Source organism: Cervus canadensis, chromosome 10, assembly GCF_019320065.1.
Source record: "Cervus canadensis isolate Bull #8, Minnesota chromosome 10, ASM1932006v1, whole genome shotgun sequence".
Lineage (NCBI taxonomy): Eukaryota > Metazoa > Chordata > Mammalia > Artiodactyla > Cervidae > Cervus > Cervus canadensis.
In genome coordinates, this window is record NC_057395.1 from 65,310,466 (window position 1) to 65,326,495 (window position 16,030).

At 48.2% G+C, this 16,030-nt stretch overlaps 1 long non-coding RNA gene across 2 annotated transcripts in view; it reads left to right on the top strand.

The window, feature by feature from the left end:
- Positions 1-6,266, top strand: part of LOC122448805 — a 44,035-nt gene extending 37,769 nt beyond the window's left edge. For both annotated transcript variants that reach the window (XR_006271763.1, XR_006271762.1), the window contains exons 2-3: positions 4,698-4,790; positions 5,654-6,266. This is a non-coding gene — a long non-coding RNA (uncharacterized LOC122448805). The remainder of the gene's footprint in view (positions 1-4,697; positions 4,791-5,653) is intronic.
- The last annotated feature ends 9,764 nt before the right edge of the window (positions 6,267-16,030 follow it).

Below are 16,030 nucleotides of genomic sequence, written 5' to 3' on the forward strand. Positions count from 1 at the left end.
GCCTCAATATTGACTCCGAGTCATCCACCTCCTCTCTGACTTCCCCCTGGCTCATCCAATGCTGAGACTCTTGGGCCACTGAAAAGATTCGTGTCAAGCATCTGTACCTCAGATACCCAGACCTGGATTTGAAAATCAGCTCTACCACTGGCACTGCTGACCCTGGCAAGTCATTTCCTCTCTGAGCCTCTATTCTTTTCATCTGGAAAATGAGAAAATAATAGTAACAATGAGCCCTGCCCTTCTGGGTTGTGTCAAGGATTCCAGGAGGAGATGAAAGTAAAGCTCACAGCACAAGGCCTGGCACAAGGGCGCAGGGAGAAAATGCATCCATCTTTGTCTGGGACCATCCTGGTGTGAAAGTCTCGCGATTCAGGAACCCCTCCATTCCAGGAAAAGTGGGTGGTTGGTCACCCTATCAGGCAAGTACCCACATCTGGCAGCAGGGAGTAAAAGGTGTCCTCAGAAGACCGCAAGGATCAGGCTCAAGCAAGCCAGATGGCCCAGAACAATGGAGGAGTCTTGCCCAAGGTGATGCTGGGAAGCATCCCAGCCTTTACATTTCAGAGCCACTAGCACGGTTAGGTGGGCTGAGATGCTGCAGCTTTCTGCTTTTCTCACTGACCCCCTCTCCTAATTTCCAGAACATTCAGGGGCTCTCAGAAACTCTGACTCCAAGAACATGTAGCTGGAAAAGACCCCAACCCTTACCCCATCTCACTGGGCACACTCCCATTGTACAGATGGCAAAACCAAGGTCCAGAGATGGGGAAACAACTGGCCCAATGTCTCATGATGGGCTGTCTCCAGTTTGTCTGACTTTACAGGTGGGCTCCCGGATGCTTTTGGTGAAAATTCAGTTTACACCTATGCTGGGGGTGAGAGCTGGGAGATACAGATGAGTGATGTCAGTGTGATGGAGGATGGGCACAGCTTCAGAGCCCAGTTCTCAAGGCCATAGACTTGCTCAGTAACCTCCCTGGGCCTGAGTGACCCATCTGTGAAAACAAAAAGGTGATAATCTCACCTGGAGTGCCCCAGGCACTGTGGCTTAGGAGTGACTGAGAGCTCTGGGCAGTATTAGTCTTTGTGTATATTGGATTGGAAGACTGCTTTAGTTTTTCTGAAATCATGGACATCCCTAGATCACACCTGTACTATTAGTTAATATTGTTCTTTAAAATAATTGGCAAGTCAAAAACTTAAATGAAAGTATTTTAAGGGACTATGTCACATCACTTATTTGATGTATCAGTTGCGTACCTTTCTCATCCTATTTAAGGTAAGTTCATGACTTCCCTGATGGGACAGTGGATAAGAATCCACCTGCCAGTACAGGGGGCACAGATTCAATCCCTGGTCTGGGAAGATTCCACATGCCACAGAGCGACTAAGCCCACCTGCCCTAGAGCCTACAAGCCACAACTACCGAGCCCGTGTGCTGCAACTACCTAGAGCCTGTGCTCCGCAATAAGAGAAGCCACCGCACTGCGAAGCCTGCACACCGCAAGGAAGAGTAGCCCCCCTGCTCACTGCAACTAGAGAAAACCCAGGCAGCAATGAAGAACCCAGCACAGCGAAAAATAGGAAAAATAAATAATATTTTTTAAAAGAGACATAATATTACTTTTTAAAGTAAGTTCAAAAAACTATTCAAATAAAGGTTTAATGCTGAAACAGCCCCCTGCCAAAACCTAATGTATACCTCCAGAAGCATGCACATAGTACTTTGCAAAACTCTGAGTTCATCTAATCCACACCCCCTGCATCCTGAGGGATGTAAAGCAAGGTCCAGAAAGAAGCAGGGATGCAGCTGAAGTCACACAGAGCGAGTGTGCAGGCTGAGTGCAGACTCTGCCAGTGTCGGCACCACTCGGGCAGAAGACACTGTCCAAAGGAGCCAGGGCTTTTCCTGCTTCTAGGCATTTGCACAGGCTGTGCCCTGTCCTGGAAAGTCTTCTTTCTTCAGCTGTCCCAGGCCAACTCCTGTCCATCCTTTGAGACTCAGTCACTTTCTCTGGAGCATCCTCGGCAGGCAGAGTGAATCTGACTCACTTGTAAGCCGAGATTGCAGTGGCCTCCTTGGGAGCCCTGTCTTTGCACTGAGCCAGGGGTGTCCTCCAAAGTAGGGCCATGTCTGGTTTATTTCTACTGGGAATGGGTACCCTGGGTCTGGACACCCAGGAGTCCCTGAGCAGCGCTGGTTAATTAGGGGAGGCTGAGGGCAATAGGAAGCTGAGTGCTGTAGAATTGATGCTTTTGAACTGTGGTGTTGGAGAAGACTCTTGTGAGTCCCTTGGACTGCAAGGAGATCCAACCAGGTGATCCTAAAGGAAATCAGTCCTGAATATTCATTGGAAGGACTGATGCTGAAGCTGAAGCTCCAATACTTTGGCCATCTGATGCAAAGAACTGACTTATTGGAAAAGACCCTGATGCTGGGAAAGATTGAAGGCGGGGGGAGAAGGGGACAACAGAGGATGAGATGGTTGGATGGCATCACTGACTCGATGGACATGAGTTTGAGCAAGCTCTGGGAGTTGGTGATGGACAGGGAAGCCTGGCGTGCTACAGTCCATGGGGTTGCAGAGTCAGACACGACTGAGCAACTGAACTGAACTGAACTGAGGGCAGTAGGGCCCTGAGGCCTGGGTCAGTCCTGTCCAGGCTCAAGAGGGACAGGGCCACCAGGCCAGCAACTCATCCCAGTGATGAAATACTTCAACTCGGGCACCCATCACTCTACCAGATACATTTCAGCAGCTGAGAAACAAGTTCAAGGGCTCACCTGGGTCCGTTGCTTAGCAACAGGAGGCTGTAAATGACATCGCTCCGACACTTTAACTAACCCCTCCACGGCAGGCAGAGGATAATGAAGGCAAAGGCAGACGGCGAGACGGAATTAAAAACCTGACCCACGAAAGAGCAGAGGCAGGTGCTGGGGAAAGTGGGAGCCTGCTGCAGGTATATGTGGGCCTGGGGATGTGGGAGGGATCTCTGAGACACTTGCTGGCTGCCCTGTTCCTGGAAGCCTTGATCAGGAGTTCTGGGCATGTTTGCTAACCTGTAAAGGGGATTTGCAGAGCTTGGTCCCTAATGACAGGTTAGGCCTTCCAGGGCATGGTGCCTGTAATTCCAGCGGTGGCCACTAGGAGGACAGCAGCGACTCCAGCGCAGTGGTCAGAACTTAGGTTTTTCATGCAGTGGTCCCCAACATTTTTGGCACCAGGGACTGGTTTCATGGAAGACAATTTTCCCACAAATCAGGAAGGGGATGGTTTCAGGTTGATTCAAGCGCAGTACATTTATTGTGCACTTTATTTCTGTTATTATTACATCAGCTCCACCTCAGATCGTCAGGCATTAGATCCTGGAGGTTGGCGACCCCTGTTTGTTTGTTTTGATTTGACTGCTAGGCCTTAGTTGAGGTGATGAACTCTGCATTGCAGCATGCAAACCCTTAGTTGCAGCATGTGGGATCCAGTTCCCTGACCAGGGAATGCATTGGGAACGTGGAGTTTTAGCCACTGGACCACCAGGGAAGTCCTGAGGACCCCTGTTTTACAGAATTCCTGAACTGGCAGCGAACCTAGACAAGGGTAGGGGGTGCAGGGGACATTTATTAAGCACCACTTTACTTTTTCTTTTTAAACTCATCTGATTGTCATAATAGCTCCATAACTTAGGAAAGTATTTTCATTTTACAGATGAAGAAACTGAAAGCCATTCATTGAACAAATATTAATTGAGCTCCTCCTGTGGGCCAGGTCCTGTTCAGGCTCTATATGTAGAACAGTGAGGACGACAAATATCTCTGCCCTCTCGGAGCTGCCATTCTAATCTAGGGGATAGATAATAAACAAGTAAAATATATCAGCAGATGATAAGGGCTCTGGGGGAAAGTAAAGCAGGACAGGGCATAGGTGATCTGGGGGAAGTGAATCATTGGAGCGGTCAGAAAAGGCCGTACTGAGAGGCCATTGAACAAAGATTTCAGGGAAGTGAGGAGCAAGCCATGTGAATATTCAGAGCAAGTATGTACCAGGTAAAGATCCTGAGGTGGGGGTAAAATTGGGGTTTATCAGGTTTGGTAAGGAGTCCAGTGTGGCTTCAGTGGGTGAGAAAGGAGGAAAGTGGGAAGAAGGGGAGTGAGGTGGTGTGGCCAGGTTATGTAGGGCCCTTGTAGGCCAGTATAGGGACTCCGGGTATTTCTCTGAATGCGATGGGACCAATGGGAATATGACCATTTAATTTACCAAATAAAAATACAGGATATCTGGTTAAATGTGAATTTCAGGGGACTTCCCTGATGGTCCAGTGGTTAAGACTCCTTGCTCCCAATACAAGGGGACTGGGTTTGATCCCTGGGCAGGGAACCAGATCCTGCATGCTGCAACTAAGAGTCCTCAGGCTGCAATGAAGATATGAGGTGCTGCAACTAAGACCTGGGGCAGTCAAACAAAGTAAAAAATAATAGTAGTAAAAATTTAAAATGTGAGTTCAGATAATGAACAGCTTTTTCTTTCTTTCTTTTTCTAGTGTAAGTATGTTCCACATAGTGCATAGAATATACTTCTAATAAAAGTTACTTGCTGTTTACCTGGAGTTCAGATGTCACTGGGCATCCCATATTTTATTTGGCATCCTAACATGGGAGAGTGTCACAGCGGAGTGACATGGCCCGGCTTGTGTTTCAGGTGGATCTCTCGGGCTAGTGTGGCGAGCACGGACCAAAGGGAGTCATACTGAAAGCTGGGAGCCTCATGAAAAGGTCATTACAGCTGATTCAGGTGAGAGATGATGGAGGCTTGGACCAGGGTGATGGTGGGGAGGTGGTGAGAAAGGGTCAGATTCTAGACACGTGTTAGAAGTAGAGCAAGCGGGGTTTCCAGTTGGATTAAATGTGGGGTGTGAAAGAAAGAGGAATCACAGGTGAATCAGAGGGTTTTAGCCAGCGTGACCGAAAGGATGAAGTAGTCACTTACTGAGATGGAGAAGGCTAAAGAAGAAGCAGGTTTGGGGGCAGAAAGGGGAGATTGGGGCTCAGGTTGGACATCTTAAGTTTGAAATGCATTGAGGCATCCCTTAGTGAGATTTTGAGTGGTATCTTGTACAGGGTTGAATAATGTTTCCCTCCCCCAAATTCATGTTTACCTGGGAACTGTGAATGTGACCTTATTTGGAAACAGGGTCTTGGCAGATGTAATTGAGTTGAGATAAGATCATGATGGATTGGAATGTGGATGGAGCCTTTAATCCAACGACTGGTGTGCTATAAGAAGATAGAAATTTGGATGCAGAGGAACACAGATAGTGAAGGTGATGTGAGGACACAGGGGAAGATGGACGCTGGAATCAGAGTGATACATCAGCAAGCCACGGAATGCCAGGGTGCTGGCAACCACCGGAAGCTAGGAGGGAGGCAGGAAACATGTTCTCCCTCAGGTGCCCCAGAAGGAAACAGCCCTGCTAACACTTTGATCTTGAACTTCTAGCCTCCAGAGTTGTAAGAATAACCAGTTGGTGGTAATTTGTTATGACAGCTGCAAGAAATTAATACAGATCTAGAGGTCTGGAGGAGAGGTTCTGGGTAGAGATAGGACTTGGGAGACATCAGGATGATATTTACTCATTACTGTTTTTATTTATTCAGCTGCATGGGGTTGAGGGATCTTCACCGAATCATGCAAGATCTTTCATTGCAGCACACAGACACTCCGGTTGTGGCCACGGGCTCCAGAGTGTGTGAGCCCAGCAGTTGGGGAGCACGGGCTTGGTTGCTCTGCAGCATGTTGGGTCCTAGTACCCCGTCCAGGGATCGAAACAGTGTTCCCTACACTGGAAGGCATTCTTAACCACTGGACCACCAAGGAAATCCCAGATATTTAAAGTCATGAGACTGGATGAGATTACCAAGTGAAGGTCGATGAAGAGGACCAAGGGCTGAGGCCTGGGGTTCCCAGACTGAATAGATGGGGATTTGAGGAGGGGCCAGCAAAGGATACAGAAAAGCAGCAGCCAGTGAGGTGGGAGGGGGACCAGGCAAAGCCAAGTGAAGAAAGTGTTTCCAGAAGAGACCATAATCGATTGTATCTATCGTGACTTTTAGAGCAAATAAAATGAGAACTAAGAATTAACCGTTAGGTTTAGCAGCCTGGGGGCCATGGGTGACTTTGATCAAAGCAGTTTTGGAGGAACGATGGGAGATTTAGCTTGACTGGAGCAGTTTAAGAGAGAATTGGAGATTCTCCTTTGTCTCTTTTCTCCATCCTCCTTTCCCCTACTCCCTTTCCTTCCCTGCTCTTAGAAGTGACAGCTTGGCCAGGGGCTAAGAAGACAGCGGGATCAAGGAGGCCACAGGGCCAAGGACAGGGTTGGTGTGGTTGAAGTCTTGTTTACATCCAGGGGCTGAGCAAACCCATAAAAATATTGAGGTTGATGGGAACCAGGGGTCCCAGGCTAGAAAGAAACCTGATGTATTATGTTGGAATTGGAGGTGTTGACTTGAACTGATGGTTACAGATAGATATAGATGTAACTATAAGTATTCATGCACAAGTGTGTGTTTAAGCATCTGTATGTATGTAGCATAGTATTTCCTAGCTCTTTGGAGAGGGCTTGTAAGCAATGACTCTCACTCATTTTGTTTTTTAAATACCATCCTTTCTGTCTTGTCTCCTCTTGCCTTCTCGCCTACCTACTGCCTGGGGGAAGCCCCAGGAATATTTGCTGCCTTCCCGGCAGTAGAATCCCATCCAAGGCCCCTTCGACAGCCCCTTCCTCAGCTCAAACGAAGCAGCTCTGCTTTTATCTGCTTTTTATGTTGAGGTTCTGCAAAATATTTCTTTTGAAGGAAGGTTTACACACGGCATAAACCTGGGAACAACTTGAATGTCCATCAATGTGGGGAATAGATAAATAAACCATGGATTATTTATACAGGGACCGATAGGCAGCAGCGAAATGAATGAACTAGAACTGCAGGGATGAAGCTCACAACATAATATCATGTGAAAAAAATAGGTTGCAGAAAGATACACAGACGATGACGCTATGTATATGGAACTCTAAATGCATATAAAACAATATAAATGCATATGCAAGACAATGTTTAAGCATACACACCAGAGTAAAAGTCTTTTAAGGAACATGCCTAAAAATGCTAAACAAATGGTTTTACATGATGGTCACCTCTGGGGAGGCAGGAAGAGAGGGATAGAGTTCATAAGAAAAACTCAGGGGATCTCAAAGGTCTCCATAATGTTCTATTTTTTAAGCTACATACTGGGCACAGGGGTATTTGCTACATAACTGACTCTGTGTTTTGTAGGTTAAGATCATCTTTGGTCATCAGTGGTCTAGTGGGAAGAGCAGACTTACGGAATCCCTTGGGGCTGGGTTTATATCACAGTTTCCTAGAGGTGTGGCTATGGGCCTATGGGCAAGGAACTTCCCTTATGTGAGTCTTTTTAGATCTGTAAAATGGGCATAAAGAATTCTTACCTCATGGTCTCTCTTTCCTCCCCACTCCCTCCCTCCTTCCTTCCTTGCTTTCAATGGATATTTATTGGACGTCTACTGTGAAGAAGGTCCTTCCTGTACAAGGTACAGGTGATAAGGTCCCTCAAGGTGCTTACTTACAGTCTTGAGAGAGACAGACATGTATCAGACCAACACATTGACACAATTTTAAACAATGATAAGAGCTCGGAAAAAAAATAAACAGGCTTCGGTCATAGGGAATCACTGGAGACTCAGATGGAGGGATCAGGGCGGTTTCTTAAGAGACCTGAAGGTGTGGGGGTGGGAAGAGCGAGAAATGTGGCCAAGGGAACAGCATGGATAAAGGTCCTGGGGTGGGGGAGCACCTAGAGAGCTGGGGTCCTGGAGTTAAAGTGAAGCTGGAGCGAGCTGGAGAATAAGGGGCCGTGGGGGAGACGGTGTGACATGACAGACGGGAGGGTGAGCTGCATGATGAAGCATGGGCTTGCAGAGCACGTGGCAGGACTCTCGGTATGTGTGCTCAGGAAAGGCGTTGGCCTTCCCCCCATCTCTTCCTTTTTATTAAAACAAATGCATTTTCTTTCTTTATGGCGGCTCTGGGTCTTCGTTGCCCCACGAGGGCTTTCTCTAGTTGTGGCCAGCAGGGGCTACTCTCTAGCTGCAGTGCATGGGGTTTTCATTGCAGTGGCTTCTCTTGTTGCAGAGCCCAGGCTCTGGGGAGAGCGGGCTTCAGTAGTTGTGACTCTTGGGTTCTAGAGCGTGGGCTCACTAGTTGTGGCACATGGGCTTAGTGGCTCTGCAGCATGTGGGGTCTTTCTGGACCAGGGATGGAACCCGTGACCCCTGTATTGGCAGGAGGATTCTTAACCACTGAGCCACCAGGGAAGTGGCTCCACCTCTTTTTGGGGGAGTAGCTGGGGTAACGTGGACATCCGAGGACAGGAGGGGAGCCTGGAACCCTGGACAGCCCCCAGAAGCGTCTGCGGTAACCTGGACTATGGCTCCAAGTTTTTGCGTCCCTCGCTGCTTCCCCAGTTATAGGTCTGTGCTCTCTGCCGTGTTACTTTGCCGTGACTTCCCACTGGGATTCTGACTTAACAGTGCTCAGCTGTGGGACTTGCTTTGGCCAGGGGGATGTCAGCAGAGATGCAGTGAGCAGAGGCTTGAACGGCACATGCGTGGTGGTGCTTCTGCCATCGCCACAGTAGCGTGCCCAGCCTGGCCTGCTGGTCCTGGGAGGAGATGGGGGCCAAGCCAGAGCCACCCCTGCTGACCCAGAGGTTTGCTAGCTAATTAAATGCTTCTTGTTGTTTACCACTGAGATTTTCCCCGCTGTTTGTTATGCAACATCCAGTTCCTTGCTCCAATGGTATCCCTGGATGCCGGGCCTTTTCTGTCTTTACCCAAGCCCAGGAGGTAGGAAGAAATCAATGGGCTGAAGTCCAGAATTCTGCTCTTAAATCTGCCAAAGCCTCACTCTACACACTGGGCAAACCCTTCCCTATATTGGGCCTTCCATGTCCGTGGAATGAGACATCTCACCTTGATTGCAAAGGCCTTCATGGATTACAGCCTCAGGGAATAGGAGCTTAGTCTGTCCAAATATAACCATGTTCCTCCCCTGATTAAAACCCTCAGTGGCTCCCTGTGGCCTTCAGAGAGAAGTCAAAACTCTCTAGATGGGACTTACCTGGTGGCCCAGTGGTTAAGAATCCATCTGCCAGTGTGGGGGATGGGGGTTCGATCCCTGGTCCAGAAAGATCCCACGTGCCATGGGGGCAACCAAGTCTGTGCTCTGTGACAAGAGAAGCCACGGCAATGAGAAGCCCGTGCACCACAGCTAGGGAGTAGCCCCCTCTCACTGCAACTAGAGAAAGCCCATGTGCAGCAGTGAAGACCTAGCATAGCCAAGAATAAAAAGAAAGAAAGAAAAAAAAAAAAATCTCCCTAGACGGGTATTCAAGGCCCTGCATGATTACTTCCTGCCACAAACACAGCATGCCTCCCCCAACCCCTCACTCTTTGCTCCAGGCATGCCTTATGGGTCCCAGTCAGCCTGCTTATCACACTGTGCTTGTCTATGCCTCTGGGCCTTTGCACCTGCAGTTCCATTTATTTTCAGTCTGCCACAGCATTTCTCTGCTTTGTGAATTCCCATCTATGGGGCATGTTTTGTTTGGAACTAACATTCATCGAGTTCTTATTATATGCCAGGTACCATGCTAAGCCCTTTATATGTGTGTTCCAATTTAGTCTTCAAGCAACACAATGAAGTAGGTATTATTATCAACTCCATTTTAGTTATGGATAAACAGAGGCTCAGAGCAGTAAATGGACTAGTTCAAAGTTATATAGCTATTAAGGGGTGAGGGCCAGGGCACAAATCCAGGCAATCTGACCCCTAGGTAACAGGGAAATAGACAACAGATTTGAACCCAGGTCTGTTTCCAGTTTTCCGAGGTGGTGCTAGTGGTAAAGAACCTGCCAGCCGATACAGGAGACATCAGAGACGCAAGTTCAGTCCCTGGGTCCGGAAGATCCCCTGGAGGAGAGCACGGCAACCCACTCTAGTATTCTTGCCTGGAGAATGCCATGGGCAGAGGAGCCTTGAGGGCTACAGTCCACTGGGTCTCAGAGTCGGACATGACTGAAGTGACTTAGCACAGCACCCACTGTTTCCAGAGCCTATGTATTTAATCACTTTTTCATGCCTCCTTTGCCTGCAGAATTCCTATGCAAGTGCATGAACTATATTCATTCAACTCACAAACACTTTTTGAGCACCTACTGGGTGCCAAACACTAAATAAAGCCAAGTTCTTTAAGGGTAGTCATTTCTTTAATCCTCACACTTGCCTCAGGCAGTCATCATTTTTACTGATCCCATTTTGCAGATGAGAACAACCGAGGTCCAGAGAGGTGAAGTGAAGGTCATGCAGTCTGTAAGTGGTGAAGCTGGGATGCATACCCAGGAAGTCAGATGTCCAGGCCCAGACTTGACCTCTTGATCACTCTGACCCTCAGTTTGCCATAAGATTCAAGATCCAGTTCAGAAACCATCTTCAGGACGTTGAAAAGTGGAATCCCAGGGGATTCATGACTCTAGCCTGTCCATCAGCCCCCTCACCCCAGGGGCTTCCCAGCTGACAGTGCAGGGTACAATATGGTTTGAACAGAAATCGGGAGCCTGATAGCACTGTCAGGACCCCCCCTCTAGTTTCCAGCCTGATGTACAGACCTCCAGCCCCCATCTCACCTCATCCCTACCCCTTGGGCCTCAGGTTCTGAATCCAAACAAACACGAAGCCAAATGACTTTCACTCTGTCCCTTCCATCTCAGTGATTTTGGAGGAGAATAAATACCGAAGCCACTGGCATGAATAAAAATTAATATAGAACCATGCTAACTGTGCAGGGATGTTTTTTAAAAGGAAAAAGTCCTCAATTTAAAATCTCAACACAAATAGACTCTTATAAGGTCAAATGAAAGATATATGCCTCTGGAAAGCAAAGAAGTCATCACTTGGGCTGAATTCTCACTCTTACTTCCTCTGCCTCTCCTTCATTCTGTCCCCTGTCTTTGCCTCTCCTCTTACCTTCACTTGCTCTTCTTGACTGTGTGTTTGCGTGTGTCAATTTCTCACTTTAAATTCAGTGCAGAATTTCAACCTCGGGAGAGTAGTATGACCTTGGTGAAGTCATTTTTCAGCTTTGTGCTTCAGTTTTCCAGTCTTCATGATAGGAAGTATAATTACTCCTTGCAGAGGGACTCTAAGCATAGCAAGACAGACCTTCATAAAGGAAAATGATGCTTCCAACCAGTGATGGGCAGTCTCACCCACTCTCTGGGTTTGGGCCTGGAGGGTGGGCAAAGATTAGAAACAAGCACCATCTGGTCACCAAGTGATGCCAGTGAATCACTGTGGTGAATGGTCTTTTGACCTTGGCCTCTTTCCTGCCAGTCTGGTTCAGTCTAGAGCTATCTTAAGAAGATGATTCTGGTTGTAAGCAAAGGAGAGGGTGTGTGAAATGTAAGGCCTAGTGAGAAGGAGGCTCCTCAAAGGTGGGATAAGAGCCACAGCGAATGGGACAATGACCACAGGACGAAGCCCCCAACAAGTTTAAATGAAAGTCAGAAGCATCGTGATTAGAAGGAAATGTCCTCCACAACTGAAGGGAAACAAGGCCCCAGGAAGACCCTATTGGAGTGGGAGGCCCTAGGCTGTGGCCTTTTTAGGGCAGGATCACATCTTTCTTGTTGACCGTATCTCCCCAGGGCACAGCAGAGGGCTTGGCTTTGTAAATATTTGCTGAACAACCTACTTAATGAGTGAGTGTATCTATTCCTGGAGCCCCCTAAGATGCAACTAGACATCATTCTCCCCAGAGCACAGAGCCTCACACATAGCATGTACTCATCACCCACGACTAGCCTGTCCATCAGCCTGGAGTGTCGAATATGTGGGTTTTCTGGTTGCAGATTTGTTGTTCTCCCCAGGTATCTCTTTAAGACCAAATGGATATGAGAGGGGAAAGGGGGGCATCATCAATTTTGGTCACTCTGACCCTCAGTTTGCCATAAGTGTCAAGATCCAGTTCAGACACCATCTTCAGGACATTGAATAGTGGAATCCCAGGGGATTCATGACCGTAGCCTGTCCATCAGCCCCCTCACCCAGGGCTTCACAGCTGACAGTGCAGGGTACAGTATGGTTTGAACAGAAGTCGGGAGCCTGATAACACAGGCACCGCCCCAGTCTAGTTTCCAGCCTGATGTGCAGGCCCCCAGCCCCCACCCCACCTCATCCCTACCCCTTGGGCCTCAGATTCTGAATCCAAACAAACTCGAAGCCAAATGACTTTCACTCTGTCCCTTCCAACTCAAGAAGTGAGGGCACCTGAGTATCGCTTTGTCAAGCAGCCCAGGCATCTCTACCTGGTTATTTGAGGCATTTTGATAACGGGAGGCAGAGGGTTAGATTGAAAGAATGACGGCAGCCCGAGTATCCTCTCCCTCCAAGGGGCACCAAGCCCGTGCAGAGAAGAGGGATGGGACAGTGGAAACACAGGAACTGATAGCTTTTTGGCTCTTGACTGGGAGTCAGGAGCCCTGGCTTCCAAACTCAGATCACAACAAGAACATCAGGGAAATACCCCAGAGCCTGCTAACCAGCAGGATCTGATCTAGTCCTGTATCACAGGCTGGGTTTACTGGAAGGCAGACTGAGATGAATGGAGCTCAGGATGCAGGGTGCTTATTTCTTGTGGGAAGGGGACACCCCTTCCAAGGCCCGAAAGTGGGCTCTTGTCTGACACTCAGAAATGAATTGTCCAAGGAGACATACGTGTTGACAAGAGACTTTATTGGGAAGGGGCGCCCGGGGCAGAGGGCAGGAGGGTAAGGGAACCCAGGAGGACTGCTCTGCCACGTGGTTCACAGTCTTGGGCTTTATGGTGATGGGATTAGTTTCTGGGTTGTCTTTGGTCAATCGTTCTGACTCAGGGTCCTTCCTGGTGGCACATGCATTGCTCTGCCAAGATGGATGCCAGTGAGAAGGCTTCTGGGAGGTGGTAGGACACATGGTGTCTCTTTTTGATGTTTCCCGAACTCTTCTGGTTAGTGGTGGCTTGTTAGTTTGGTGTTCCTTAGCAGGACCTCCTGTCGTAAAAATAACTCACGCAAATGGTGACTATGGTGCCTGGCCAGGGTGGGCGGTTTCAGCCAGTGTGCTTCTCCTAACAATTAGGGGGTGCTTTTTAGGGTCAACACCTGTGGATGAGAAGGGATGGGGTTTGGACTGAGCAGAGGGAAAGCAGAGTTGTGATACAGACTCCACAGAGGCCTCAGCCAACCCTCTGGATGGTTTCGAAGATCAGATGACATTTAAGTTGTCCTGAGTTGGGACGGGCCTTTACGCTGCCATATAAGTCAGTTATGGGATGCAGCCTGCCCTAGGAAAAGGTGTTAGGTTGAGTGAAGCCGTTCTCTTCAGCTGATGCAATCCCTGTAAGGAGACTGATAACCGGTGTCTTTCTGATGATGGCACCCTCGTTGGTGGGAAAATCCTTTAGTTCTGAATGAGGGACCTGGATGTGTATCACAGCATGCTACCTACTTCCATTAACACTAACCCTTCCTGCAGTCTTACAGACTAGATATTATTATGTGATTTCACAGATATATATGAAAAGTAAACTTTGGAGAGTGTGTCTACTGGACTTTTCCCAAGCCACACAACTAGTAAAGAAAAGTTGTGGAGCTGATTCAAACCCCAGTCTTTTTGGCTCTTAAGCCCTTCCTTTTTCAACTTTATCTCACTGGCTTGAGATTCATTCACCCCACCCAAAATTCTGTTTACTCTGAAGACTCTGACAGATAGCCTTCTATCCATGGGGACTCAGCCTCTCCATCCGTCAAATGAGGGGTTTAAACTGTATCTAAGATTCTTAATCAGGGGTTCACATATCCCATAAAATAATAGTCTAAGTTTGATATGTATGAGAAAAAATCTTGGATTCCTGTATATTTCGGGTTGTGTGTGTTAGTCTCTCAGTCATGTCCGACTCTTTGCAACCCCATGGACTGTAGCCCGCCAGGCTCCTCTATTCATGGGATTCTCCAGGCAAGAATACTGGAGTGGGTAACCATTCCCCTCTCCAGGGGATCTTCCTGACCCAGGGATTGAACCCAGGTCTCCTGCATTGCAGGCAGATTCTTTACCATTTGAGCCACCAGGGAAGCCCATATTTCTGGGTAGAGGATCCTAAAAGGTTTTTTAATCCCCAAAGAGGTTGAGACAAACCAGACAGCGTGGTTTAAGGTCCTCTTCAGCTCACATGTGCTGCATTTCTGTATCCTTGAGAGCTGAAAGATCACAGAGCCAAAGCCTTCCATCCTCTGTGGCAAGGTCCCACCAACTTTTTATTTTTTAATTGAAGGATAATTACTGTACAGAGTTTTTTGTTTTCTGTTAAAGATCAACATGAATCAGCCATAGGTATACTGCTTCCTAGGTGGCTTAGTGGTAAAGAATCTGCCTGCAGTGCAGGAGACTCGGGTTTGATCCCTATGTTGGGAAGATCCCCCAGAGAAGGAAAAGACAATCCACTTCAGTATTTGTTGCTTGGGAAATCCCATGGACAGAGGACCCCGGCGGGCTACAGTCCACGGGGTCGCAAAGAGTCAGACACGACTTAGGGACTAAACAGCAATGAAAGAATGGATGATGGAAGACCCTTGACTACCCATAATCAGTGAGATAAGAAGTCTATTGCAGAGCCTGCAATAGATACGGACAGTTTTTTCCTCTCCCTCCTGCCTTTCTTTTTTTTTTTTTGGTGAAAGAGTCCCAGATGTTGCAGTTGTCCTCACAGTGACATTTCCCCCATCCTGGGGGCCTCTCATTCCTCTCCCCCCAACAGTGACAAAGAGGGTATTGAGCTGGGCAGTGGAGAACCCTGGTGACGGATTAGTGCTGCCAACCACCGACACAAAACCATTTGGTGTGGGGAAATGATAGATGCTAACACTCATTTTAAACACAGGCAACTGAATTCCTGCAGACAGGCGCCACGGCTGGAATTTAGGGCACAGCTGCTAGGTTCAGATAAGGTGCCGAATCGGCTCTGCATACCTCGATGTTACTTAATAATGAAAATGTGGTGATTGATGCTGCTGTCTGGAGGATATAACCTCCCCATTTGGAGGTTTGCAGCTCCCAAATCATCCATTCCACTGTTTTTTCCTTTCTTTTTTTGGAAAGGCAGTGTGGAGGAGGGGTGGATAAACGATGGGGTGGAGGTGGTGGGGGGGACGGGGACCTGGCAGCAGGAAGCTTGTGATCCTAAAGAATTTGAAAAAGTCCAAAGGGCTTAGTTGAAAGAATTCAATTCTGGCACGCTCACCTGGGACAGGAAGTTCAACATGGAAGACCGGGTTAGACCAGTTATTCTATTTTCATGGTCAAGGGCTTCTTTTACCACCCCTTCTCCATTTCTATGATGTCACAAAGAGCCGATCAGAGTTTCTGGTACAGAACTTCACCTCCCACCTCTCCCTTGAGCTACAGGAGTGTGTTATCCGACTCCTTGTGATCCTGTGGACTGTAGTCCACCAGGCCTCTCTGTCCATGGGATTCTCCAGGCAAGAATACTGGAGTGGGTAGCCATTCCCTTCTCCAAGAGATCTTCCCAACCCAGGGATTGAACCCAGGTCTCCTGCATTGCAGGTGGATTCTGAGCCACCAGGGAAGCCCAAGAATACTGGAGTGGGTAGCCATTCCCTTCTCCAGGGGATCTTCCCGACCCAGGGATTGAACCCAGGTCTCGTGCATTGCAGGCAAATTCTTAACCATCTGAGCCACGAGGGAAGCCCTGAGCTTCAGGAGAGGTTGGCCATTTATCTGCTACCTCCTGAACACCACCCCTGAGAAACCTCTGATTCGGCATGTCAAAAACTGAGCTCATCATGCTAGTATCCAAATCTACCCTTTTTTTCTCACTTTGGCAAGTGGTACTACCTATGACAG